The sequence below is a fragment of the Trichosurus vulpecula genome, chromosome 8 (assembly GCF_011100635.1).
Source record: "Trichosurus vulpecula isolate mTriVul1 chromosome 8, mTriVul1.pri, whole genome shotgun sequence".
Classification (NCBI taxonomy): Eukaryota; Metazoa; Chordata; class Mammalia; order Diprotodontia; family Phalangeridae; genus Trichosurus; species Trichosurus vulpecula.
In genome coordinates this window covers 142,839,591-142,865,926 of record NC_050580.1, presented here as the reverse complement: position 1 = coordinate 142,865,926, position 26,336 = coordinate 142,839,591, and the positions used below count along the sequence as shown (strand labels likewise).

Sequence of the window (26,336 nt, the reverse complement as noted above, 5' to 3'; positions counted from 1 at the left end):
TTTACCTAGTTTTTAAGCTCCTCCACAATCTCACTCTATTCTACTTTTCCATCATTTCACATTATTTACCTTCATGTACTCTACATTTCAGCCAAACTAGGTTACTGGTTTAATTTTTCTTTATTACAATTCTTGGGGGTGGGGTGGGGGATAAAGGGGAAAGATGGAGCATGAAATTTAGAAAAACAAAACAAAACAAGAAAGCATCAATGATGCTTACTTTAATATCTAGATATCAAATGAATTAGTTCCTAACCTAAGAATGCATATAAATCCTCTTCTAAAAACATCACCGTGGAATACTACTGTACTGTAAGAAATGACTAGCACATTGGTTTTAGTAAAATATGGAAAGACTTGCATGAAATAATGCAGAGTGAAACAAGAAGAACCAAGAGAATGTTGTATACAGTAACAGCAATATTGTTCAAAGAATGAGTAAGCTATTCTGAGTAATGTGATCATTATATTAACTACAAAGGATTTAAATATGCTATCCATCTCCAGAGAAAGAATTGATATGTGGAAGTGTGTATTGTATAGTTCCAATGTTGATCTTCTCTAATGTGGGATTGGGAGGGAATGAGGGAGACAAATTGAAACTCAAAATATAACAACAAACAACAAAGAAACATTACTCTTTCTTTCTAAGCAGTTTAAGACACATTCTTTTCTCAGGAGCATGAAAATCTAGAATCTTTACTTGCACCTCAGATATGGGGTCAAGAAAAGAACCAATACAGTCACTCATAAGGATAGGAAGAAAGCTCTATGTGTCCGTGTCTTCCCATCTTTTGCCAACTACTGGATGGTGATGGTAACTCCCAAGATCAATTGTAATGTGATCCATCTTATTTCCAATGTAGAGAACTGAAACAAAGACATGTGTAATATTAAGAGCTGGGTACTTAGAGTTATAGACAGCTCTGGTTTCAGATTTTAGCCATACTCAATGGATCATTACTTTTATTCACTAATCATTCCATTCTTTAAAGAAGAAACCTTCATGTGGTCAAACTAATTAAAGCTGTAGAATTTTCATCCCTGACCAAAAAGTGACATGATGAAAAGAATTATTTCTCTTCTAGAGCTTTAAACTTTGGCTTAACCAAGTGTGAAATGCTTTTTGAGAAATATGTATAATATAATCAAAATTTTACATGAATGTCTTTCTTTAAAACGCTTTACAGAGTTAGATAACAGAGACCTCTTTTTACGTAACAGGTTGCCTGTGGAGTTTCTTCCAAAGGGTTTTCGGAAAAGAATAAAGAACTGCTTTTCTAAGTATAATTTTGCCCAGAGATATAATAACCTATCAGGGTCCATTCTAACCCTATGGTTCAATGATAATGGAGAAAATATCTGTCTTCCAAAATTTGTTTCTTCCTACTTCACTATTTCTGTCAGCTGCATGACTGTTTTTCCGTCTTCTGAGTTTTGAATAATGGAACAATCCTTGACTCTTTCCTCCCCCAGCTTTCTGGTAACCAGTCACTTACCAAGTCCTATTGAGTTTACTTCTGTAATATCTCATAATTCAACCCGTTTCTCCTCCAATTGCCACTAATTTAGTATAGGCTCTCATTAAAACCCACATGGACAGTTGTACTAGTGTCTTAACAAGGCTTCCTACCTCATTTCTATTCCCTCAGCCTCATTCCTTTCAAAGCTACTATTTATTAGTGCTGCTAGGCTTATTTTCCATATGCACAAATTTGGTCACAGAACTCCCCTTCTTAAAGTCCTTCAATGTCTTCTTATTGCCTCCTGAATAAGTTTTATACTACTTCCTTTGCCTAGTTTCCAAGCCCAGTAAAATCTGGCGCCATACTACCTTTCTAGCATATATATCACCCCTCTTCTTAGTCTTTCCTTTAGCTAACCTAGATTACTTGACACCCCCTGTATATGTCTTGCATTTCCCCCTTCCTCATGTGTTTGCTTATACCATTTTCTGTGTTTGGAATGCTCTTCCCTACTCCCTTTATCTGTTGAGTTCCTATGCATAACCTATCTCAATTGCCATCCCCTTCAGCAAACTTACTGATTGCACAGCACTAATCTTTGTACCTCCCTGATCACATCCATTATGTATATAATTATTTGTACATGTGTCATGTGTCTCTACAGCAGCGTAAGGGAAGTGATTGTGCCTCATCTGAACTTTGTATCTCTTCCAATGCCTGACATAGTAGTCTATACATGACTGGTGCTCATTCAATGGTTATTGAATTATTTATGGAAAGGTAAAAAACATAAATTAATTTTAGGGAGATGTTTAAGCCATATGTCATTTAGACTTTGGCCCCTGAGATCCAGATATACTTGGGGAGGAGGGAGTCTCTTAGGAAATTTCTTTGGCATGTGCCCTCACCTAGAAAATTTCCGTTAGTGTCAGTATTTTGCAAATTTTCTTCTCCTAAGAGAAGAGAACATTATGGTAAACACTTGAGCTCAGAATATCAATTTAGCATCTGGGTGGAGGGTACATTGAAGGGTGGAGATTAGATGTGGGAGAGCCAATCATGAGGCTATTTCAGTGGTCCAAGTGAGAGATAATAAGAACCTGGACTAGCATGATTGCAATATGAGTAGAGAGAAGAGAATAGATGTGTGAAATATTGAGGAGATGAAATAAACATGCTTCAGCAATCAATTAGATATTGGAAATAAAGGAGAGAAGAGTCAAGGAAGATAGTACCACAAAGCCCTGTGAGAGTATAAATGAATCAATGGCAATACAACCCCGCTACTAGATGTATAATTTAAGGCTGTGTTTTGATTTATGTTTGCCATAGTGGGACAGGGCCACATTGAGCCATCTGGAAAAATGGATAAGACAAAAAGAATAATAATGATATCTGCACTCTCTTCTTTTTCCTATTCTCATTTTCATTTCTCTCCTCTGCTTTATAAATCCTTCAGAGGACACTTGAGGCAGCTAATTTACAATCACTCCTTGCACTTCTCCACAGGGAATCTCACCAGAGTCATGAGAACTGTCCTTCTAGGGTAGCAATTGATTGGGTTTGCTTATAGGTTTTCCACCCAAATTGAATCCATTAAATTTTTTTTAAAATGGAGATGCTAGATAAAGTAGGAGATCTCTATCTCCCTACCTGTCACTGTTCCATAAAATACATTTTATGGAGGGGAAATGTGCGATTCCTTGTGGATTGTCAATTGCCATTCATTTGAAATGATTTGCTTTATTACATCAGTGAGATGACGGTAATGCAATCGGTTCACCTTATGAAAAACAAATGTTTCTCCTGCTGACTGTACAGAATGTGAAGAAAGTGTTTACGTTTCATGGTTGCCCCAGAGTGAAAATAAAAATCTATGAAATACACTTTTCAGAATGAGTTAGCTCTAAGATGGCTATTGCTTGACCCAGAGTTGAATTTTGGAATACTGGGCCAGATTTTTGTTCTGAGTAATTGTGCCATGGCCAAAATGGAATTCAATTACCACAGGGGAATATCTGGCCCACCAAAATAAATACTGTACTTCTGATGAAAGAGCAAAGGGTTTAAAATTCATCCATAATAGAGTTACCAACTAAAGATGTAACATTCTTGAAATGAATTAAACTGGTTTTTGGCAATGAAATACTCAAAGCCCAAATAATTTTAGAAAAACCATGTATATCATAAAATAGGTGTTCCTCCTCCTCCAGTTTATGGCTTTGCCTGGCATGCTATTGCCTTTATTACTTTTTGCAGTTCTTTTATCAGGGTACTATGCAGTAATATTTAATTTTTCTTCTGAATCTATTAGGATGTAAGCAATATGTGTCCATTTTGGATCATATTTTAGTGACCACAGGAAGAATGGGAAATTGGTGAGAGAAGAGGTTAACCAAATTCTTAAAAAAGGAAGAAAACAGAAATTTTAGCTGAACAATAGCAATAATATTTTATTAAATAATATTTATATGCCTGTGTGCCTGGGAAGCAGTCTGGAAACAGTGGAAAGAGCCCTGGCCATGGAGTCAGTGGACCCAGGTTCAAATCCTGTCTCTGTACCTTTAATGCCTCTGTAACTTTGGGCAAGTCATTTCCCAAGTCTTGTTTCTTTTCTTTGTTTTTCCATCTAAAATGAAGCAATGGGATTGGATTATATAATAGGATCACAGGTTTTGAGATGAAAGGGACCTCAAATTCACCCCCACCCTCCACCCTGATTTTTTAGATGAAGAAACTGAGGCACAAAGAGCTTAATTGATTTACCTAGGGTCACACAGTTAACAGGTATCTAAAGCAGGATCGGAACCTAGGTTTTTCAGATTCCTAAGTCCAGAATCCTCTCCACTAAGCCATACTGCATCTGACCTCTAAGTTTCCTTCCACTTGAAGAAGATGTGAATCCAGTCCTTCCTTTGACACATGTCGTATTGAGCATGTCTCCCAATCTCTTTCTGAGCCTTCTATGTCCTCTTTGGTTAAAATAGGTATTATAATACCTGCCTTACTCTACCTCATAGAGATGGCATAGGAATCAAATACATATAAATGCAAGTGCTTTGTAAAAGAGATTTGATTTCACATAGCCCATATTTTGTCATTGCTACTGTGAAAAGGACATTAGAAACTTTGAAGCTTAGTTTGTTTAAGCCATTAACATTCTGCCTGGGTCCTGCCCCTTTGCTCCACCCTCCCTCCAGTTGGAAAAGTTCTAGCCTAGGACAGATTCATGAGATTCCAGTTTTGCCTGACCCTTTTAACCCTAGAAGGATCATAATTTAAGAATATCTTGAAAGACCAAATAGCGTCAATTGGCACTGTGCATTTTTTTAATCCATCAAGACAAAAAAAATATAATAGGACAAAAATTTTTATTTTGCAGTAAAATTGTAATAAAAATTTTAATCCTATGATATTTTCTTTGTCTTAATGGATTACTAAAAAAGGCAGATATGTGGCACAGTGGATAGAGTGCCAGGCTTGGAGGCAGGAAAACTCGTTTTCCTGAGTTCAAATCTGGCCTCAGACACTTATTAGCTGTATGACCCTGGACAAGTCACTTAACCCTGTTTCCTCAGTTTCCTCATCTGTAAAACGAGCTGGAGAAGGAAATGGCAAATCACTACTGTATCTTTGCCAAGAAAACCCGAAATGGGATCACAAAGTATCAGATATGACCAAAAATGACTGAACAACAAAACTAATAAAATAATAATATCTTATTATGTTTTTTGTATTTAAGGTACACTTTTACAGATATGAAAAATTATAATAGCTATAGTGAAGTTTGTGTCAATCGTGTCAATTGACGTACTTGGTCTTAATGACCTTGCACACACAGGAAGGTTACCACCGTTTTAGCAAGTCAAGCATGAAACTCTAATTTTACATGCTATTGGCAATGACCATTTTTTCTACAAGAAGTCTCTTTGCTTTATTTTTACTTTTTTAAAGATTCCCTATAGAGATTTTTTGATAAGTAAGCTCTTTCAGTATGTTTTATAAAATGTTTTGATCTATAGGAATTCTAGTCATTGCTTCCAAAAAGAGATCTACTGCAGAAAGTGATACACACTTTAATTTACCTCCCTTACTTCCAAAACTTTGAAATAAAGATGGCCTCAAAGAGGCATTATGAAAACTCTACAATTACTTTAATAGTTGAAAGTTACCATATATTTCAGTTTCTAGGATATTGAAGAACAATAGAATGCTTTAGGAAAACAGTACTTTCCTTCTCTGACCTAATAGTTCTTTGGTCAACTTAGCTTTGATTTAGTTAATGATGGGAATTCTAGTTGTAGAAGAAAATCCTCTTATGATTGCCCATTTTACTAGTAGTTATCCTGGTAATATTGATAGTTTTGATAATTGTCTGTGCTTTGATGGGAGGGATCAATTTCTTTGCTGTAAACTTAGAAAGAATATGATGTACTTTGAAAGCCCCTTGAGTTGATTTCAGCAGATGGTACCAAGCCAGAGCCCATCTTGATTTTCATCCATGTGGTTTTCCACTGAACCGAAAGGGAGTTGGGTATATACTTTTATGGACTGAATTAGATGTGGGTGTGGGGCTAGTGGTGACTGGTATATAAGGCTACACAGAGGGTAGTGTGAAAAAACAAAAATTCAATAAATAAAAACATTGCCCTTGATTTTTCCCCTAGATTGTTGCATGTAAAAGGAATGTTTGTTATTTAACATTACTGATTTTCTACCTTATTTTTGCCTAATGAAGTCAAAGCTATCATTAGATAAAAGTGAAATCACAAGAAGGATAATCTAAGGAAACATTTCTAAATCCTTAATTCCCTGAAATTTGATCTCCTACCTTCTCTTACATGAGGAGAAATTTTCTTAATTTGAAATGAATTAGATGTTTTGGGAAAATGGGGCAAAAAATCCTGGTTTGGGGTCTCCTTATGGAAATGAATTGCATGTGATTTTATTTTAAAGTTTTCTGGGAGACGGCTAGCAAAATTAAATGTCTAGATCCATTACTTCAACTTTGACAGAGACAGTGTAAATTAAATCACTTTAAACTAATCAGCAGTGTTCTGTCATGGGGAACCTAGTACTGATCCATGTTTAGCCAAGATTACAAACAAGTTAGAAACACTAGGGCCTTCATTTTTAAAAAAATATGTACAAAGGTATTTTTTAGATTGTAGACATCCTTGAGGAGTAGTTTCTGGAAGTCTAACTGAGCCAATACTAGTAAAGAGGAAAGAATTGAAGGAATATATATTCCCCCTCCTCCTTTTTCTCTTTCTCTCTCAGTAGGGAAAGAGTAGAGCTTAGATGGAGAGCACCTTGATTGAACTGAAAGAGGTCAAGGGTTTGTAGCTTTCCAACCAGTTCTGCCATCTTAATGAAGGCAAAGACAATCTGCTCCTGTGCACTAGAGGCAATATAAGAAATGATTCTAGGATACTCCTAAGGGAACTAGACAAAATTACATAGGGTAAATCTGCCTTAGGTTGGGAGGTGTAGGAAGATGCCTGTGTGTTTTGTGGTAAAGACTCTGTTATTGTATATTATTTCCATTGGTGCTCAAAGAGTTGAGTTCAGTTTGGAGTTTCCTTCTTTGGGGTCTCACTAAATGATGAATGAAGCTGTTTCAAGTGATTATATCATAGTGTTCAAGTTAGCTCTTGTATCCATTTCTAAAGTCATGGTCATAGAGGAACAGAAATATCCACATTTGTGGCCTTCTGAGTGATAGCAAACTGCAAGAGGAGAAGGAAGGAGGAGAGATATTGAGATTGGTTGCTATTTAAGACAGTAACTATTGTCATCCATAGTTGCCGCAAAGAAATCTGACTTCTCCAAGGGATGGATATTCCACTTTTTAGAAAAGAACCATGTGATCATACTTGGATAGATGTTTCATAAGGGACATTGGAAGAGAAGGAAGACGTACTTCTTGAATGTCTCTATGGCCAGAGCATAGATCTCATTCTAAAACCATTCCTCTAAGTGATCCTTGAAACTGAGAAATTAATAGACAAGATTTGTTAAGGCTCTACCTTTTTTCCCTAAAGCAACTTTGTTCAGAGGTTAGACTATAATAATACTGGTTAAGAGAGAAAGTCTGAACCTTCTCATCTGGAGGTTTTGCGTTTGGTATAAACATCTGCACAGTAAATCTGAGCTGGCATCCAGATGATCTCTGGAAATCTAAGTGCAGGTGTGAAGTGGTTACTGAGTTACTTGTTCTGTTGGGGCCTCTGCAAGTTTTAGCAAGATTTAAAAAGGATCATAAGCAAGGATTAAAAGACTAAAAATATTTAAAAGCATTAAAAAAACCAAGTGTTCTTGTTATCAGAACCAGGAAGGATGCTTGGAATTTTAAGGGTTTCCTTTGAATATTCTGGCTGTTATAGTAGTCCTGTAGTGATTGGCATGACTTCCAACTCCAAAGTCCCTCTAGCCCCACAGACAAAGTTCTTGGAGACAATTAACTCCTCAATACCTGAAGACATAGCTCAGGGACCAGTCCTCTCCTTGGTACTTTGCCATTGGAATGAATCTGTGATTTCCTCAGTGTGAGCACTCTTTACAGCAAATGAGAAATGCCTCCTTATGCTATGTGATCTTTAAGTTTGTCTTTTCAGAAATCCTCTTGAAACCCAATTCACTGAGTGTCTTCCTCTGGTTCTTTTAATAGTGTGTGTGTGTGTGTGTGTGTGTGTGTGTGTGTGTGGTGGGATATACCAAGTATATGGTATCGTGAATGTTTAGAGGTGTGGCATTAGACTTTAGGGAGGCCCTGATTCAATTTCATCATTCAAATTACTTGTATGACCATTGACAAGTCACTTAACATCTGTGAGCTCAGTTTTCTCGTCTATAAAATGGAGACAATACCTGCAGTACCTGCCTCAGAGGGCAGCTGTATGTAATGTATGTAAACTTATGTACATACAGCTCAGCTATCATCATCATTATTATTGCCACCACCATAACTCTTGGGTTGTATATCAGGCACCTCTCATTCTCACAGAATGACTGATACATCTTTTTTTCCTTATCATATATATATATATATCTTGGGTGATGTGTCATGTCATTTTCCACACATGAATCATCTAGGTAACATACTACAAAATATTTGCACCTAGTGCAAAGGCAGGTATCTTTCCATTGCCCTCTGGGTTACATATAATTTTAATTTTCCTGGTATCATGGTTCTTAGGCATACAACGTCATTGTTTTTGCAGTCATAAGCAGTTTGGGATAATGGAAAACACTGCATGATTTCTCAAGTGTAGTCTATCCTGATCTCCACGTCCTTTCTGTCCTGAGCCAAACTAGATCGTAGGATTATATATTTAGAGCTGGAAGGAACCTTATTGGTCACCAAGTCTAACCTACTCATTTCACAAAGGAAGAAATTGAGGCCCAGAGTAATTAAGTGACTTGCCCAAAGCCACATAAGTAGTAATTATCAGAGCTCGGATTTGAACTCAGGTGTTTTGATTCCAAATCGATTGTCTGTCTACCATATTTCATGTGTGTGTGTGTGTGTGTGTGTGTGTGTGTGTGTGTGTGTGACTGTGTATGCTCACTGTGCTTACACAGATAGCTAGACTGACTCAATGTGATGGTTGTTCAAACATATATACGTTGTGATTTTCATTCATTTTGATTGGCTAGCCCGATCTTCCTCACATAGCTGTGGTTTTCACTAAGGACTACTTGTAATATTCCAAGATGAGGCAATTACAGTCAATTCTCAGCATTCGTAATATTTAACTTTTGTGATTTCAAGCATTTTGTGATTTTATTAGTAACCTCATTCTCACTTCTGTGTTGGCAACCATGCACATTTGTGTCTGAACATGGTAGAGAAAAAAATGAGCAGTGTGATAGACGCAAGTTTGTGGAATGACTGGTTTCCTACCAGGCACTTCAGTGGTCTTGTTTACTCTACCATTTTAGAATAGAGAGCTTCCCCATGCATTCTTTACATCTTTTAATTGTTTGCTTTTAAACTCAAGTTTCATGTTGCAATTATGCCTACAAAGCATAGTGCAAGTCTTTTGGACTCTAAGCCCAAGTGTGCAAAGTCAGTGATCTGGCTTAGTGAGAAAATAAAGGTGTCAGAAAAATTTCATGCTGGAATATCTACAGCCACTTGCCCACCTTGAGTTTGTTGTTAACCAATTGGTGATTCATTGTATCTACAAAAAGGGAAGAAAATATTTGTATGCTGTAAATTTCATGTGTATTGAAAAGGGAATATTGTCAGAAATAAATTTTTTTAACGGACATGTTATTACAAAAGGTCACAGAATTCTAGGGAATCACTACTGGAAAGATGTTTTGTATGTTAGTAATTTTATTTTGCGTAAGGAATTTTATGCGTTATTTCATGGTTATTGTGTTACGAAAAGCACATATTATCAGAATTAATGTATTCCTATGAGAATTGTATGCAAGAAAGTGTATTTTTAGGTTACAGTCTTTGGTGATTGAGGGAACCTAACCACTATTTCCCAATGTATCTAACTTCAGTGTATCAACATTCATGTTTTTTACTTTCATGCCATTTTCTAGGAATGTAACCCCTGCAAAAGTTGAGAATTGATTGTAGTACCATGTCACTTTAAAATAGAATTATATGAGTTACCTCGCCTGATAGGGAATCCTGCAACAACCATTCAATTTACTTTATTTTAAATAATATTTTATTTTTTCAAATTATATGTAAAGACAATTTTTAAACATTCATTTAAAAAATTTTTGAGTTCCCAATTTTTCTCCTTTCTTTCCCTCCCCTCTCCCTAAAATGATAAGCAATTTGATATAGGTTACATATGTGCAATCAAACAATTCAATTTAGCAAACATTTAGTAGATCCTAGGCAGTGTGCTACGAATACAAAGACAAAAAGCATACAATTCCTGTGCACAGGGAACTTATATCCTACTAGAGGGATACAGCATGAATACAGATAAGTAAATACATGGCAATTTGAGGCGACAGAACACTAATGAATGGTGGGGGCAGGGGGCCAGTTCAAGGAAGGCTTCACAAAGAAAGTATAAACTGACTTGAATCCTAAAGGAAGTTTTTAATGCATTCTGAAATGTAGAGTTGAAAAGGGAATGCATTCTAGACATAGGACTTTGTGTATATGCACAGCTGGGTGATTGGCATGCCAGATTCTTTTGTTTGGACTCTGTGAGGGCATCTTCAATGATGCTGGCAATCATATTAAGTGAACATATGTCTCCTTATATCACTGAGTCTCCAAGTCTAAGTCATGGGCAATATATGGACCAATGGATTCATGTTCTGAAAAAAGAGCATCATTGGCTGTGATGAATATACTACATTGACCTAGATTTCTGTCACTCAATTCCCAACTTTTTGAGCAAATTTGAATTCTTACTTGGTAAGTCATTTGTTTTAGGACTAGAGTTATTCCTAAGCCTTCCAGGGAGATAACAATGTACCTGAACTTTAGTCCACATGTCTGGATTTCTGAAGTATCAACCACCTGCCTATTCTGGAGATTTATCTACTGCTAGACTCCCTGAGGACTGACTACCTAGATGTCTCATCTCATCGTCTAATGTTTGGGTCCTGGTCATTCTTATTCATCCTTGGCCTGTCCTACCATAACTTGGTTCTGAAAACTTTTATTACCACTCCTTTCCTTCTGCCCCAATTAAACAAATCAGAAAATATGTAGAATTGTAAAATTGAAAACTGCTAGAAAGTAGGCTAAAGATGATTACATTAATTTTGTTATTGTTGTTGTTGTATTGTTCAGACGTGTCCAATTCTTTATGACCCCGTTTGGTGTTTTCTTGGCAAAGATACTGGCATGGTTTGTCCTTTCCTTCTCCAGCTCAATTTACAGAAGAGGAAACTGAAGCAAACAGGGCTAAGAGGCTCACCCAGGGTCATACAGGTAGTGTCTGAGGCTGGGTTTGAACTCAGGTCTTCCTGATTCCAGGCCTGGCGCTCTATCCCCTGTGCCACCTGGCTGCCCACTTACATTCAAACCATCATTTTATAGGTGAAGATACTAAGGACCAGAAAATTTCAATTCAAAATATATTTATTGAGTTCTTTGCATGAGGCTTTATGATGACTTGCTCAAGGTAACACAGACAAATGCATAAAACCAAGATGAGAACCCAGATCTAATTCTTTGTCCTGAGTGCTTTTCCTTCTACTGTATTTCCTTCAAGATATCTTTTAATATAAAAGGCCCAGATGTAAAATTATGCTGTGTTGTAACTCATAAAGCAGGAGGCAGATTGGGGATTCTTTTCTTGAAGCTTTCCTATTATGAAACATTCAGTCCTTCTCTGAGGAGCCACCTTGAATGCACCAGCGGCCAGTGCAGATTAGCAATAATTGAAGTTCATGTTTCCTTCTGAGTCCCTCATATGATTCCAATAAAAGTCAAGGTATAGGAGGAGAGAATACCAATCAGTGTTTCTTTCTTGTTCTCCTGGGAAAACTGTGACTTAGAACAGGGAGAAGGTAGACCCCAGAAATTTTGGTGCTCAGTCCATTGATCTCACTTCTAATGGTAGGCACAACACCGGCAGATACAAGTGAAATCTCAACCCTAGCCTTTGCTAATTGCTGCAGACTGAACAGAAGAGAAGAAGGCAGAGCAATGTTAGTCTCTGCACAATCCCACAAATGTGAGAAGCAGCAGGAGCAGCCTTTGTTACTTCAGAGGTAGCGCTATGTGCATATTGCTTCTTATCAAGGTGCATGCATAAGGATATTGAAAGTTCTGGAAATTAACTGGTTTCCTTGAGCAAAATACAAGATTTTTTACAAATTTACAATATAATACAATACAATATAATACAATTATATATATAATATATACATATATATAATTTACATATATACATACATATATACCACAATATATATTTATGTATATATAATATAATACACATATAATATATATAATATAATACAAATTTACAATATAATACAATACAATATAATACAATTATATATATAATATATACATATATATAATTTACATCTATACATACATATATACCATAATATATATGTATTATATATAATATAATACATATATAATATATAATATAATATAATACATATATAATATAATACAAATTTATAATATAATACAAATTTATAATATAATACAATAATACAGATTTACAAAATACAAGCCCTCTGCTACTGTGACCTATCCCATAACCTTTCTAGGCAATAATGACTGGGTATCAGAGGCCTCACCAAAGCTATGGTTGTTGCTGCAGATGCTTCTGCCTTAATAATTGTAGGAATTTCCAGTTTTCATGAAGAAGCAGTCCACAGCATGCATCTTGATTCTTGGCACAGCATGAGCCAGTCCTCTTGGCACTATCCTAAACCTAGTGGGAATATTTGAGTTGTGTTCTTCCCTGTTCCATCCCCCAGACTGACTGTTCCATGAGTTATTTATCCCTACCAAAATGGAGAGATACAGCCATTTGGGGGTTAGGACCAGACAATGACAATTATTATAATAGTAACCCTTGACTGAAGGATGAGGAGAGTTGGAATGGAAAAATGAGAGAAACATCCAGTTTTGTTTCTTACTAGATAACCATGTGACTTTGGGCAAATCACTTAAGTTCTCTGGGCCTCAGTTTCCTCATTCTGTAAAATATGGGGGTTGGCTTAGATAAAGCCTAAGGACCCTTCCAGCTCCAAATCTGTGATTCTATGATAGTCCTATGAGGCCAGTAACATGTCTCTGAATGCATATTGATATAAAGGCACTGATGCTGGAGGCATATCTCCAAATAGGAAAGCAGGTCCATTTCTCAATGGCAATTAAAGAGAAAATTGGATTTAATTTGTAAAATTCTTGTTCCAGGTGACTCAGTTGGGAATGTGCTTGAAGCGAAACTTCAATTAATCAGAACCACAAATTACTTTCAACTAGATTTATTTTTCCACACTCTCCTTTGAAGAGAATGCCTCTAATCAGAGGAAAACAAGTTCATATCTTACTCATTTAAAAAGGCATGGTCTTAGGCATGCCCTAGGGGTCACTATAGATTCAGCCTGTCTTACTACACCTTATTCATCGGTAGCCCTTTGCAAAGGCAACTGATACATTAAGCCTTAAAGTGAGATTTTATTTGTGTGTGTGTGTGTGTGTGTGTGTGTGTGTGTGTGTGTGTGTGTCTTCCTATTGCAATCAGAATAATCCTGAGGCCCTTGTAAGATCCCAAATCATAAAAGAAAGCTCATCGTGGTCACTGAACGACTTACTTAGACAGGAAATTGAACTAATACATTTTTTAGAAAGTTTTTCAATAAGAGTTGAAGTTGTAAAGACTTTATAGTCACCACTTAGTTAACGCATTATTTTCCTGTATCAATTTTTTACATTTTTGTACAATATTCAATAGGAATTTTATTATGCAAAAATATCATATGAGGGAGGGGGGAGGATGGATTTCCAAAAGGAAAGATGATGGGGAGTGAATGAGTTGATCAAGAATTCAGTCAGCAGAACCTCCCATTCCCCAGTCATCCTAGTTGGTAATTGTTGTTTGGTCACTTCATCTGTGTCCAGCTCTTCACGACCCTGTTTGGGGTTTTCTTGGCAGAGATACTGGAGTGGTTTAGCCTTTTCCTCCTCCAGCTCATTTTACAGATGAGGAAACTGAGGCAAACTGGGTTAAGTGACTTGCCCAGGGTCACACAGCTAGTAAGTGTTGGAAACTACATTTGAATTCAAGCCTTCCTGACTCCAGGCCTGGTGCTCTATCCACAGATCACTTTGCTGCCCCCATCCTAGTTAGGTGGAGTTTTAATGTCCACAACAAGGTGACAAATCCATAGATTATCAACCAGAACAAAAGTCAGTACGGTTCTGCTAGTGTCGAGTGATGAAGCTCTATGTCCTTTTGAAATATTTTTGACTCTTCTTAAAGTGATTCAGATAGCATAATACAGTGGAAAGGTTAGTGGATTTGGACTTAGAAGACCTGGCTTTGAATCCTGGTTCTGCTACTTACTACACTGCATGACCTTGGGCAAGTCACTTAACTTGTCTTGGCCTCATTTCATCTTTAAAACGAAGGTGTTGAATTACATGACCTCCAAGGTGCCCTTCAAATTTAACTATGTGGTCCTCTTACAAGGCTACAGAGTAGAGGGTTTTCTGGTTTGTTTGTGTAATATCCCAGTTTGGGATTTTTTTGTTGTTTTACACCCAAAGCCCTGGAGCCCTGGAGCCATTACTGCTCTCTGTGACCTAACCAGAGGTCACACACAGCAGAACTTTCAGAGATAACTGTGGAAAGTCTAAATAACTTGAAAATAGGTTTTCCACTATCTGCTTCATAAATCAGTGGTGTTATACGGAATAAAGTCAAATATGGCCAAGCCACTGTGGAACTGCTGAGAACTGGGACTGCCCTTGCTGATAAGCAACATTTTTGAGCCTGTGAATGTAACAGACAGAGGCAAGCTGAGCTATCTGAATGCTGTAGTGAGCAGTAATAGCAGTGAGGGGGCAGGGGCTGAATCAACTGCTCCTCACCACTCAGAATCTCTCTACTCACAGCCTTTCAGATAAACAGGAAATATGGTTTAATTTTCTGCCTGCAAATAATGAACAGATTTGGTGAGTAACTATCTCCCCCTGATCCAGTCTTATATACCCCCACCTCCCCACCCCCAAATGCCCTGCGTGACACTTGGATTCTGCATTTTTCCTACTCTAAAAGATCTTTACTCTGCATGGCTGGCATTGTCAGCTGTGAAGTCACCCTTTTTGCCAGCCCAGTTGATTGATTTTCTCTGTCCATGCTGTCCTGGCCTTAGCTCTTTTCCCATCTGCCGAAATCAGCTTGCTTGTGGTTCTGCTGGCATTTCCCAGTGTGAAACTGGACAGCAGACTTCTGCATAGGCTTCTGCAGATATCCGGGGCTAAGCAGCATCGCTGCCCTCCTACAGTTTATTTAGCATTTTTGAATAGAGATGTCGCATCTTTTTCACCCCTTACATATGAATTTGGTAAATGCTAGACTGAAAATGAGCTCTTAATGAGCTGGTAGTCGAAATCAAACAGTTGAATTGAGAAGCTAATGAATCCCGTGTTCCTTTCGATAAATAGAAATCAACGAACATGTTTGCCCTAAAGTTCAAGCTTTGATTAACGGGCTATGCAAGATTTTGATCTCTTGAGCAAATATACCTTATATTATTAATCTTCTTTTCTGTTTTCTACTCCTGGTGTATGATCTCCTGTTGGAAAAAGTCTCCTTTTTACGGCTTCACATATAAATTGTCTTTTCAACTACAGCTATGTTCATTTGGATGGACCAAGATGAGTAATACTACCATCTTATGAAAACTGATCATTTTGGTAGAAGCAGGGACCTTTTGTTCATCATTCTGAAAATCAAGCCACTGCATTTTGGGGTTTACCCTTTTAGTCTTGAGTGAGTGTGTGTGTGTGTGTGTGTGTGTGTGTGTGTGTGTGTGGAGAGAGAGAGAGAGAGAGAGAGAGAGAGAGAGAGAGAGAGAGAGAGAAAGAGAGAGAAAGAGAGAGAAAGAGAGAGGGAGAGAGTACTGTGTGTTTCTTGAACATTTATAAATTTAAACACTTAGAAATTCAGCAAGAAACAAGATCATTAAAGGTGATTGATTGCTGTAGTCAAATTCCACTGGAACCTTACTTTCCCTAAATGTTAATCCTATAAAGTACATATATATATATATATATATATATATATATATATATATATATATATATATATATATATATATATATATATGAGGGGGAGGGAAGGGGTGGGCAAAGGGGGAGAGATAAATTGTGTTGCTTTGTTATCACTGTTGCTTAACTTTCCCACTAATCAAAACCACCCCTTTGGTGAATACAACTACAAGCCTTCATAATTAAAGCAGCCTGAGCAGGACAGTGAGGCTGCTGACAATCCTGTATTCTTCTTTGTGTGGTCCATGTGTCCTCCATGGTTAGTTTATTCTTATAAAGGAGGAAAATGTTTACCAGCTTTCTGCTGTTTCAATGATGCTTTTTTCCCCAATCTAATTTATAGGGTTGACAGTGTCTCCTAGCGGGCTGCTATCAATTCTGCGGTTTCCATCCGAAGTTGTGCTTAGTGATGTCTGGACACCAAATGGAAACCACTGTTGCAGAAGTAAATAACTAGCAGTGAGTATTTTGGTCTTTAGTTCCCCTGCTCCCCCTCCCCAGGAGATTCAATGGTTTGCATAGAAAGGAGCAAAGAGCTTAATGTCTGACTTCAAAGTTGACAAAGGGGCAAAGCTGGTTTGGTACTAGCTATTAGCTTTAACTTAGACTAAAGGCTAAAAAGTGATAAACTTTGATGTGTAGGGTAATTCTGATTCATTCTAAGCTATTTTCCCCACTTTTGAATAAATTGCTCTTAAAGTTAAGGTTGCCTTTCTACCACATGTTGTCTTATTAAAAAGCATATCATCTCCTTATTGTTGTTATGAATTAAGAATGTAATCTCTGTGTTGTTATCAGAAAGAATATAATCTTGAGGGCAGGAACTTTTTTGTTTATTTGGCTTTTCTTGTATTCTCCAGTGCTTGACGCAATGCTAGCACATGATAAATGTTATTAAATACTTGTAATTGATTGAATGCTTAAAATAAATCTCTTATAGTAGGAAGTGAGGTGCATGGGCTGGAAGCCCTAAAGCAGATCCTTATAGCACATTTGCCATTAGTTGGGTATTATAGTTATCAAAGGACATTGTGAAGCAGACTATTCTCTATGGTCTAGCTCTATGGCAAGAAACCCGTCACACAATACTTGTTTCAGGTTTGTACAACAATCCCTTGGAAAACACAAAAAAGTAGATTGAGAGCTTATGTGAATGTGGACCATTCTCTTGATGCCTTTTGGCTTTCTGCCTAATTGAAGAAGAGAAACTGATGGACTCTACCTAAAGAACTGATGAACCTTAATTTACTCAAGGCCCATGGTTATTTTTTCCTTTGCATCAAAATAGCTTCCAATACACATTCCAGAGAAACCCCATCCAGAGCATTCTCTTCCACAAAAGAAGGAACCCCCCCCACCCCTACCCCCTGCTTAAATGCCTACTAACATGTAAGGGGGCAAATGTTTTCAATGTTTTTAACTTGTCCTAAGTTTTTTTTCTCCAGCTTTTCCTTCTTTCTTTTATTCTTTTCAGTGCTAGGAATCACTTTTGTTAGGAAAATTTGAGCAAAAAGTTTCACTTGAATAGTGTGTAGCTCCCAGATTCATAATTTTCAGTGGTTTCAGATAATTGATAATCAATAGAAAATCTTAAAGAGTTACACACTCTCTGTGGTACAGGTACTCTTCATGCATAGATCTTTCCTAAGGGGAGTCATCCCTTTCCTTTTCACCTCCTTTATGGGGTCTTCCTTTTACACTGCAGTCCACAGCAATCTCTTCTTCCTTTTAACTCCTATAGCAACTCTTCTTTGAACCACTCATCATACATGGAATATGGATGGCCTGGCGGTGGTGTTTAACTTTCAATTGTGTATACATTTGGCAACCCCAATGAGACTGCGAGGTCCTGAATGGCAAGAGACCATGTCTCATGTTTGAATCCTCACAGCAATGAGCACCCTATTATCTTCAAATCAACACAGCATGTATTGAGCACCTATCACTTAATTGTGCAGTCATTTTTAAGTTATGTCTAACTGTTCATGACCCTATTTGGGGTTTTCTTGGCAAAGATACTGGGATGATTTGCCGTTTCCTTCTCCAGCTCATTTTATAGATGAGGAAACTGAGGAAAACAGGGTTAAGTGGCTTGCCCAGGATCACTCAGCTAGTAGGTGTCTGAGGCCAAATTTGCACTCAGGAAGATGAATCTTCCCAACTCCAGGTCTGGCACTCTACCCACTGTGCCACCCCACCTACCTGCCCTTATCACTTAATACATAAAATCAAATAAGATAATCTGAAAAGCTCTTTGCAAACCTTAGAGTCCTATGTAAATCTTACCTATTATTATTGGTACTACTACTACTACTACTGTTACTACTCCTGAGTGAAAAGCATTGTGCAAATTGTTGGAAGAGATTCAGAACCTAAATAAAAAGCAATGCCTGCCTTCATAGATATTTCACTGTGATGGGGAAATAAAACACAGAGAGGTAACTTCGATATAAACTATTGCATGGTAAGCATATTGGAAAGTTGCAAAAACAAAAAACACTGGAGAAGGAAGTTAGGAACTGGGGCAAAGTGAGGTGGCAGAAGGTCAAGGAAAGATCATGGATCAAGGTGGTAGTAATAGCAGCACTTGGCAGGGAGGTGGTGCAGTGGACATATAGCCAGCCCTGGAGTCAGGAGGACCCGAGTTCTAGTCCAGTCTCAAACATTTACTTGGCTGTGTGACCCTGGGCAAGTCACTTAATCCTGCTTGCCTCAGTCTCCCCATCTGTAAAAATGAGCTGGAAAGTGAAATGGCAAACCGCTCCAGTACTTTTTCCAAGAAACCCCCAAATAAGGGGTCATGAAGCATTGGACGTGACTAAAATGACTCAACAACAATATAGCACTTTCTATGTGCCAGGTACTGTGCTAGGAACTTGACAAATTATATCTCATTTGATTCTCACAACAACACTGTGAGATAGGTGTTTTTTCAGTTGAAAAAGTCAAGGCAAACAGAGATGAAGTGACTTGCCCAAGGACATACAGTTAATAAGTGTTTAAGGCTGGACTCGAACTCAGGTCTTCCTGAGTCCAGGCGCAGTATGCTATCCACTGCACCACCTAGTTGCACATACCTAGGTGATATTTGAGTTGGACTACAAATGATGATTAAGATTCAGTAGGCAAGGGGGTGCAGGAAGGCATTCCAGACATACAGAATAGCCTGTGCAAAACTCCATGAGTTTAGGCATTGTATCTTACTTAAAAGCAGTCATTGTGGGCAATTTGAACAACAATTCAAACAATAGCTTTTCATTCAAATAGAACATTTTTCCGAAACAAAGCCTTTTTTGGGGGGCAGGGTATGTTAGGAAGACTTGTGTGTATTTGCAGGTAAATGGGAAGATACCAGGGGAGAAGGAGAGACTGAATATACTTGAGAAAGTGTTTATGTGATAAAACAAAATTAGGAGGTGAAAAAAAAGTGAAGGTAGATTTAAAAAGTCTTAGTGAAAAATAGGGATGGATGCATTTTTTTTCACCAAAGGGAAAGAGGGATACGGGTAAGGTTTTGATAACAGAACAGGGGTGTTTAGGGAGGTCACGGCCTACAGCTTTATAATATTGGAGGAGACTGACATTTGCTATAAAGGGAGATGGCTGGGGGAGAGAGAAAGAAAGAAAATATTTGGAACAGTCACTGTGGGGAAATGTGATAGGGAGCTCATATCCATAGAGAAGTATTATAAAGGAATATTGAGGACCTATCTGAGATTATCTACCATCAAGGTATAGTAGGTGAAATTAGTCTTTATTTCATTACTTTCTACAGCTATAATAAATAGCCTTGAAACAAGAGAGAAGAAAATGGATGGTATGGGTCATTATCCAAGGGTAAAGATTTTCTGGGTATGGATGGCAGAGTGTCAGGGGATGCAAGACATTCTAGGTTAGCAGCTAGAGAAACATTAAAACGTTGGATAATGGGTTCGAGGCTCAGTACGAAGGTAAGTGAAGTCAGAACGGGGAATATAAGCTGAGAGAATAGAAATAGCTTTTGATAAAGGTGAAAAGTAGATTTAATGTAAGTAGCAGGCTGAGTTAGGGGGAAAGGATAGGTTTCTGGGCTAAGAGAATGGAATTTCTGCATCATGAAAATTATGTAATTCTGAGATGGTGAAACGTAAGGTGGAGTCATTTCACTATGTGGCAAAAAGTGAATTGAGAGATTAGGTTGTTGAGGGGTCAGGTTGTTGAGGGGTAGCTCTCAGTGTGAATATTAAAGATATTGAAGATCATGGCAAGAACCTTGTGGGATGGAGACAATGAATCAGAGACTTAAGGCAATTACAAAGAAAGTATAGAACAATCTGGATGGAATTCAATTGATGACAGCAGCAAGAATGGGAAGAGACTAATATAAATGCTCGATATTTAAGGAAATGCATGAACATCTTTGGAGGCTAGACTTGTTGCACTCAGCCCACTGCTTTCAATATTAACTAAAAGTTTCATCTAGAATCTAAAACTGATATTGGGGAAAGGTTCACCTAGAATGCTAGACTTCATCTAGTCAACCTCCCTCATGTTACAGATGAAGAAAGCCTAAGTGACTTGCTCACAGCCATAGAGTTACAGAATCAACACTGACCCCAGGTCTCCATACTCCCAATCCAGTGTACAGTAACAACTATTTGGGATATTGTTCATTTTACCCAGACAACTGTTTGTTCAACTACATTAGTTGATTAAACAAAGAACTGCTCACTTCTTGAGTATATGTTGGACATTATTAGATGCAGGTGCTTGGCCCCGATTTAGGCTTTAACACAACACTACCATTGGGTGTGTGCTGTTTTGTTGAATGTATTGCAAAAGTCATTAGTATTACAAGCAAAATTTGGTAGGCTTCAATGTGAATGAGTCTTTCATGAAACAAAATCAAGATTTTTTTCTTCCCTTGGAGGTATTTTTATTAAATGCTTGTATATTAAAATAAGTGTAAATACTATATAAGTCTACAGCTGGAAGAAATCTTAAAAACCATAGAGTCAAGCTTCCTGATTTTATAGATGAGGAAACCAATGCCCAGGAAGGTTAAGTAAACGTCTTGCCCAACGTCATGAAGATAGGAAGCATACCTATTTATGGGTACATAAGTATGTTTAGGATTTTGCTTTAGTTTTAGTTAGGACCTGTGGTTTATTTTATATTTGTTTTTTATTTTTTGTATCATATTCATATTCATACTATATATATATATACATATATGTATATTCTATATTATATAGAATATCCCTGTGTAAACTCCTTCCACTAATGAAGATCAGCAACTTTCCTATAACTTAAGAGTCTTTAAAAGTTATGTGGGACACTGAGAGGTTAAAACATCACACAGCATTTTTCTGTAAGAGCAGCTGATCCTAGGCCATGTTTGGCCCTCTATTCTATGATATTTATTCCCCCAATATATCCATCCAGACACAACCCACATATACATACATACGGCAATACGTGCAATATGAAATGAGCTATGACTCATCAGGATGGCTCTCTAGACATTTCTTCCATCTCCCGTCTGCAGTCTGTGGGCTTCAAAACATGGTAAGAATAGTATTACATTCCAGAGTAACCAGCATTTAGGTAGTTTTCAGTCTTTGCTTCCTGCTGCTGAAAAAAAATCAGTTATAAAACTAAGTAGGTTATGTGAAGCTTTCCTAAAGAAATGCAGATAACACAGAGCTGTTATTTTCAGTCATTGTTACCAGCCTGGAAGTTTTGCCACAATGTGTACTTTCCCTGTGAGTTCTGATCGAATTTGGGAATGTCCTGGGTTTCTGAGAGAAACTATGTAAAATGTAGCTTTGTAGTTCTAGCCATTCATGTAATCTCTTATGTGTTTTTTGCTTATTTGGATCCCAGAGCTTCTATCAAATTTGAAGGAAATGGTGTGTGCCCATGGGAACAAAATGAAAGTTGTGTTTTATGTCCTCTATGGTTTGAAATGAAAGACAGGTAGCTTGGCATCATAGATAGAGGAATGGCATTGGTGTAATAATACCCGGATTAAAGTCCTGCCTCTAACACCCAGTTGCCATGGGACCATGATGGATGAACAGCTTGAGATGTCAAGCCACTTTCTTAGACTATTAGTTACAAACGAGTCACTGATCTTCATCAATGCAGGGTGACTCTGTACCTGGTGCTCCCCATGATGATAAAATCTGGTCTAAACCAAAAAATTATTCCAAGTCTTATGGCAATTACCCTCAGTAGATTCCCATGTTGAATTTGGAGTTGGATAGTGGTGTCAGGGACGATCTCAGTAAAATGGTATAAAGTTGTCTTTCAAAAAAAAAAAACATCCACAGCTAGTTAACTATGATATAATAAAGTCAGGAAATATTTGTTGAGCATATCCTTCACGTAAAGCACCATGTGAGGTTCCATAAGACATACAGAAGATTACAGGATCTCATCCCAGCCATCAGAATTTTACCACCCATTTATTTTGGAGGTAAGTAAAAGACACATGATAAAAACACATCAATACATTAAGGATATGTTACTTCCCTGGTATAGGAACTTCTTTCACTTGTGAAGAGCACAACCTATCTATAACCTAATGAATGAATGTTAGAGAGTTGCCTGGAATTCAGAGTAACTAAGTGACTTACCACACCTACTTGTGATTTGGTCACAGCTCCTAAGTGTCAAAATGGAGGAAACTGATCATAGATGAATTAAATAGCAGATATGAAGATGTGACAGAAGATGGTACATGATAACATACCTCATGAGTGGTATAGAAAGTGAGCACCAAGAGGTAGAGGGAAGGGCAGAGCCAAGATGATGAAGTGGTGGAAAACAGAAGGTAAAATCCTCTCCCCAAACTCTTCTAAACAGATCTAGAAATGCAACAGAAAGAATCCAGAAAAAATGACAAGAATTTTTTTGTCCAGCCCACCTCAGCATATGGAGAAAGATAGGGAGGTCTGCATACAGGGGAGACCCAGTTCCAGGTTATAGATTGAAGGTGAACTGAGAAGAGGACTTGTGCAGGGGAGTGGCATTCCCTGGTAGGCTGGCCCTGGGTTGTGTTTAGAGAAAGGAAGAAGTTCAGAAATCGGTAGCAGCAATGGTATTACTCAGACCTCAAGCACAGAGCAGTTTCATTTCTTGCATCTTACAGAAGGATAACCAAGAAAGGAATCTCAGACCAAAGAGAAACCTACAATTCTGCCACTCTGAACTAACAAAACTTTTCAGCTGAATGATGGGGCAAAGTCCAACAGCAGTCTATTTTTGTCAAGACTTAAACCCAGCTCAGGAAGTTAAAAGCTCAGACCAGGTGGGCAGCAAAAAGATTTTGCCCTGAGTTTTGCCACTTTGAGAGTAATGAAAGCTAGCAGATACCCAGCCTATCCCTGATACTATATTCAATATCCCAGGAAAGTAGCAACATGACCAACTCAGACTTTCCTCCCAGAAGTGTGAGAGAACCCAGGCCTAAAATAAAATTATAATTCAGAAAGTAGGCTGGAAGAATGGGCAAGCAAACAAACACACACAAAAAAACCTCACGATAATGAGCTATTATGATGGAAAGGAAGCACAGGACACAAACAAAGAAGATGAGAATGGCCCCAAAGCAACTACAAAAAAAAAGCATCACCACAGATTGGGCACAAACTCAATTAGAAATCCTGGAAGAAAGGGAGCAAAAGTTTTTCTTTTTTAAGTGTTAATTTTTTAAAAAATAAATGATAAATGAGAGTACTTAACAAAAAAAGTTGGAAAAGAAATGAAAGTAATGGAGAAAAGAATTGGAAAGGGAATTAATACTTTGACACAATAGTTACAAAACTTTGCCAAATAAAAAAACATCCTGAAAATTTGAATGGACCAAATAAAAGCCAATGATTCCATGAAGCAACAAGAAATATTAAAGCAAAGTCAAAAGGCTAAAAAAGATATAAGGTATGTCTTAACAAACTGCCCCCCACCAAACCCAACAACCTGCCCCCAAGCCTCCAAAAAAACTTGACCTGGAAAATTAATTGAGGAGAAAAAATTTAAGAATCATTGAATTTTCTGAGTGCTATGACCAAGAAAAGAGCATAGACATCATATTTCAAGAACTATGAAAAGAAAACTGGCCAGATCTTAGAATCAGAGGGCAAAATAAAAATGGAAAGAGTTTGCTGGTCACCTCCAGAAAGGAACCCCAAAATGAAAATGCCCAGAAACATCATAACCAAAATGCAGAAAAAATACATAAGCAAGCAGAAAGAAAACAATTCAAGTACCAAGGAGCCACAGTCAGGATCACCCATATTTCAAGTTGGAATATGATATTCCAGAAGGCAAAGGCAATTTTTTTTCTAGCCAAGAATAACTTATCCAGCAAAACAGAGTATAATGTTACAAGGGAGGGAGGGAAATGGATCTTTAATGAACCAGAGTACTTCCAAGCATTTCTGATGAAAAGACTAGAGCTGAGGAGAAACTTCAAAGTTCAAACATAGGAATGAAGAAAAATATAAAAAGGTAAACATAAATGAGTAATGATGATTAAAGGACCAAACAAGGATAAACTTCTTATAGTCATATATGGGAGATGATTCATGTGACTCCTTTGAACCCTATTATCATTAGGGTTCATCTAGGGAATCCAATTAGTCAAGGCTTGAGAGTGGTCTGTTATGTTTTGATTTTTAAAAAAAGAGGAGAAAGAGAGGTGAAGAGGAATATACTGCAAGGGAAGGGAAAATTATCTCACTTATTTAGGGAGTACACAAGTAGATATCTATACAAAGAAGAAGTAGGAGTATGTGGGGATGTGATCAACACTTGAACTTCACTCTCATCTGAGCTGGTCAAAAGAAGGAAGAATGCTTATACACAGACACACAGTTGAGTACGAAATACCTTTCACTCAACAGGGAGAAGTAGGAGGGAAAGGGGAAAAGTGTAGAGAAGGAATTAGAAGGATGGTAGATTAAGGGAGGGATTAGTGCTAAAGTAAAGCAAACCAAGGATGTATAAAAATATTTATTGCTTTTTTGATGTAGCAAAGAATGGGAATCTGAGGGGGTGCTTATAAATTAGGGATGAACTAGTTGTGGTATATGAATGTCATGGGCATACTTTTGCTGAACTCATTAGTGTAATGACCAAGGATTCCAGAGAACTAATGGTTGAACATGCTACCCACCTCCTGATAGAGAAGCAAAGGACTCAGAAAGCAGATTGAGACCCGTTTTTTTGGACACGACTAAAATAGAAATTTCTTTTCATTGACTGTGATGTGATAGAAGAGTCAAAACATGGTTAGAGCAAAGGCAGAAATGAGAAGGTATAAGTTCATCCAGGTATCAGTACATTATCCAGTTTTGTTGAGGTAGACAAGAGGAAATAGAGAAATAATTTTGGGCTAGAGTAGAGACGCCCTTGAATGATGATATGATACGATGAAATGGCTCTGAGAGCCATTTTTTTGTAGATTTAATGGGTGAGAATGTTGATAATGCCCCATGTCAGTGAAATTTTTTGTTATTGTAACATGTCTAAGAGGTATTGTAGTGTAATGGATAGGGAAACGACCTTGGAATCAGGACGACCTAGGTTCAAGGCCCACTTCTGATACATCCTGACCGTGTAATCCTGAACAAGTATTGTAACATCTGAGTCTTTAAGATTATAAAAGTTACAGAATAGTTACTTATTTGCAGTGGTGTAAGGAGTTTCCTTCTCTGGAGTTCCTTACACCAATGAAATCAAAGGTCTATCCTCAAAACAACAGGTTATCAAGACCTATATCCAGAACCTAGGCTTGTGATGAATTATTGCAAGATGGGAAAGTGATTGGGTCCCTAGCTGAGGTTAAGTTCATTGTAAAGAAAATTGAATGTGGAGTCAAAGTTTGAATACTATCTTTGTCATTTGCTAGCTCTGGGATCTTGGACAAATTATATAATATTATTAAGCCAGTTAGTTTTTTAAGCATTGTTTTATTTTCAAATATTTTACTGATGTTTATTGGTTTTTATTCTGAAGTTACTTTTTAAGAACTCTTCCCTAAACCACCCCCTGCCCCACCCCCCACAGCCTCCACCACCAAAAGAAATCTTACTCTTTAGTCTCCACATCCTCAGTCCATTGCCTCTCTTCCAAGTGAAAGG

The 26,336-nt window shown here is 37.5% G+C and overlaps 1 protein-coding gene across 2 annotated transcripts in view; it reads left to right on the top strand.

Annotated features, from left to right (window-relative positions):
- Positions 1–26,336, top strand: part of OTUD7A (OTU deubiquitinase 7A) — a 453,848-nt gene that overhangs the window by 92,061 nt on the left and 335,451 nt on the right. For both annotated transcript variants that reach the window (XM_036734698.1, XM_036734697.1), the window contains exon 2: positions 16,553–16,668. The gene's annotated coding sequence lies outside the window, so the exon portion shown is untranslated. The remainder of the gene's footprint in view (positions 1–16,552; positions 16,669–26,336) is intronic.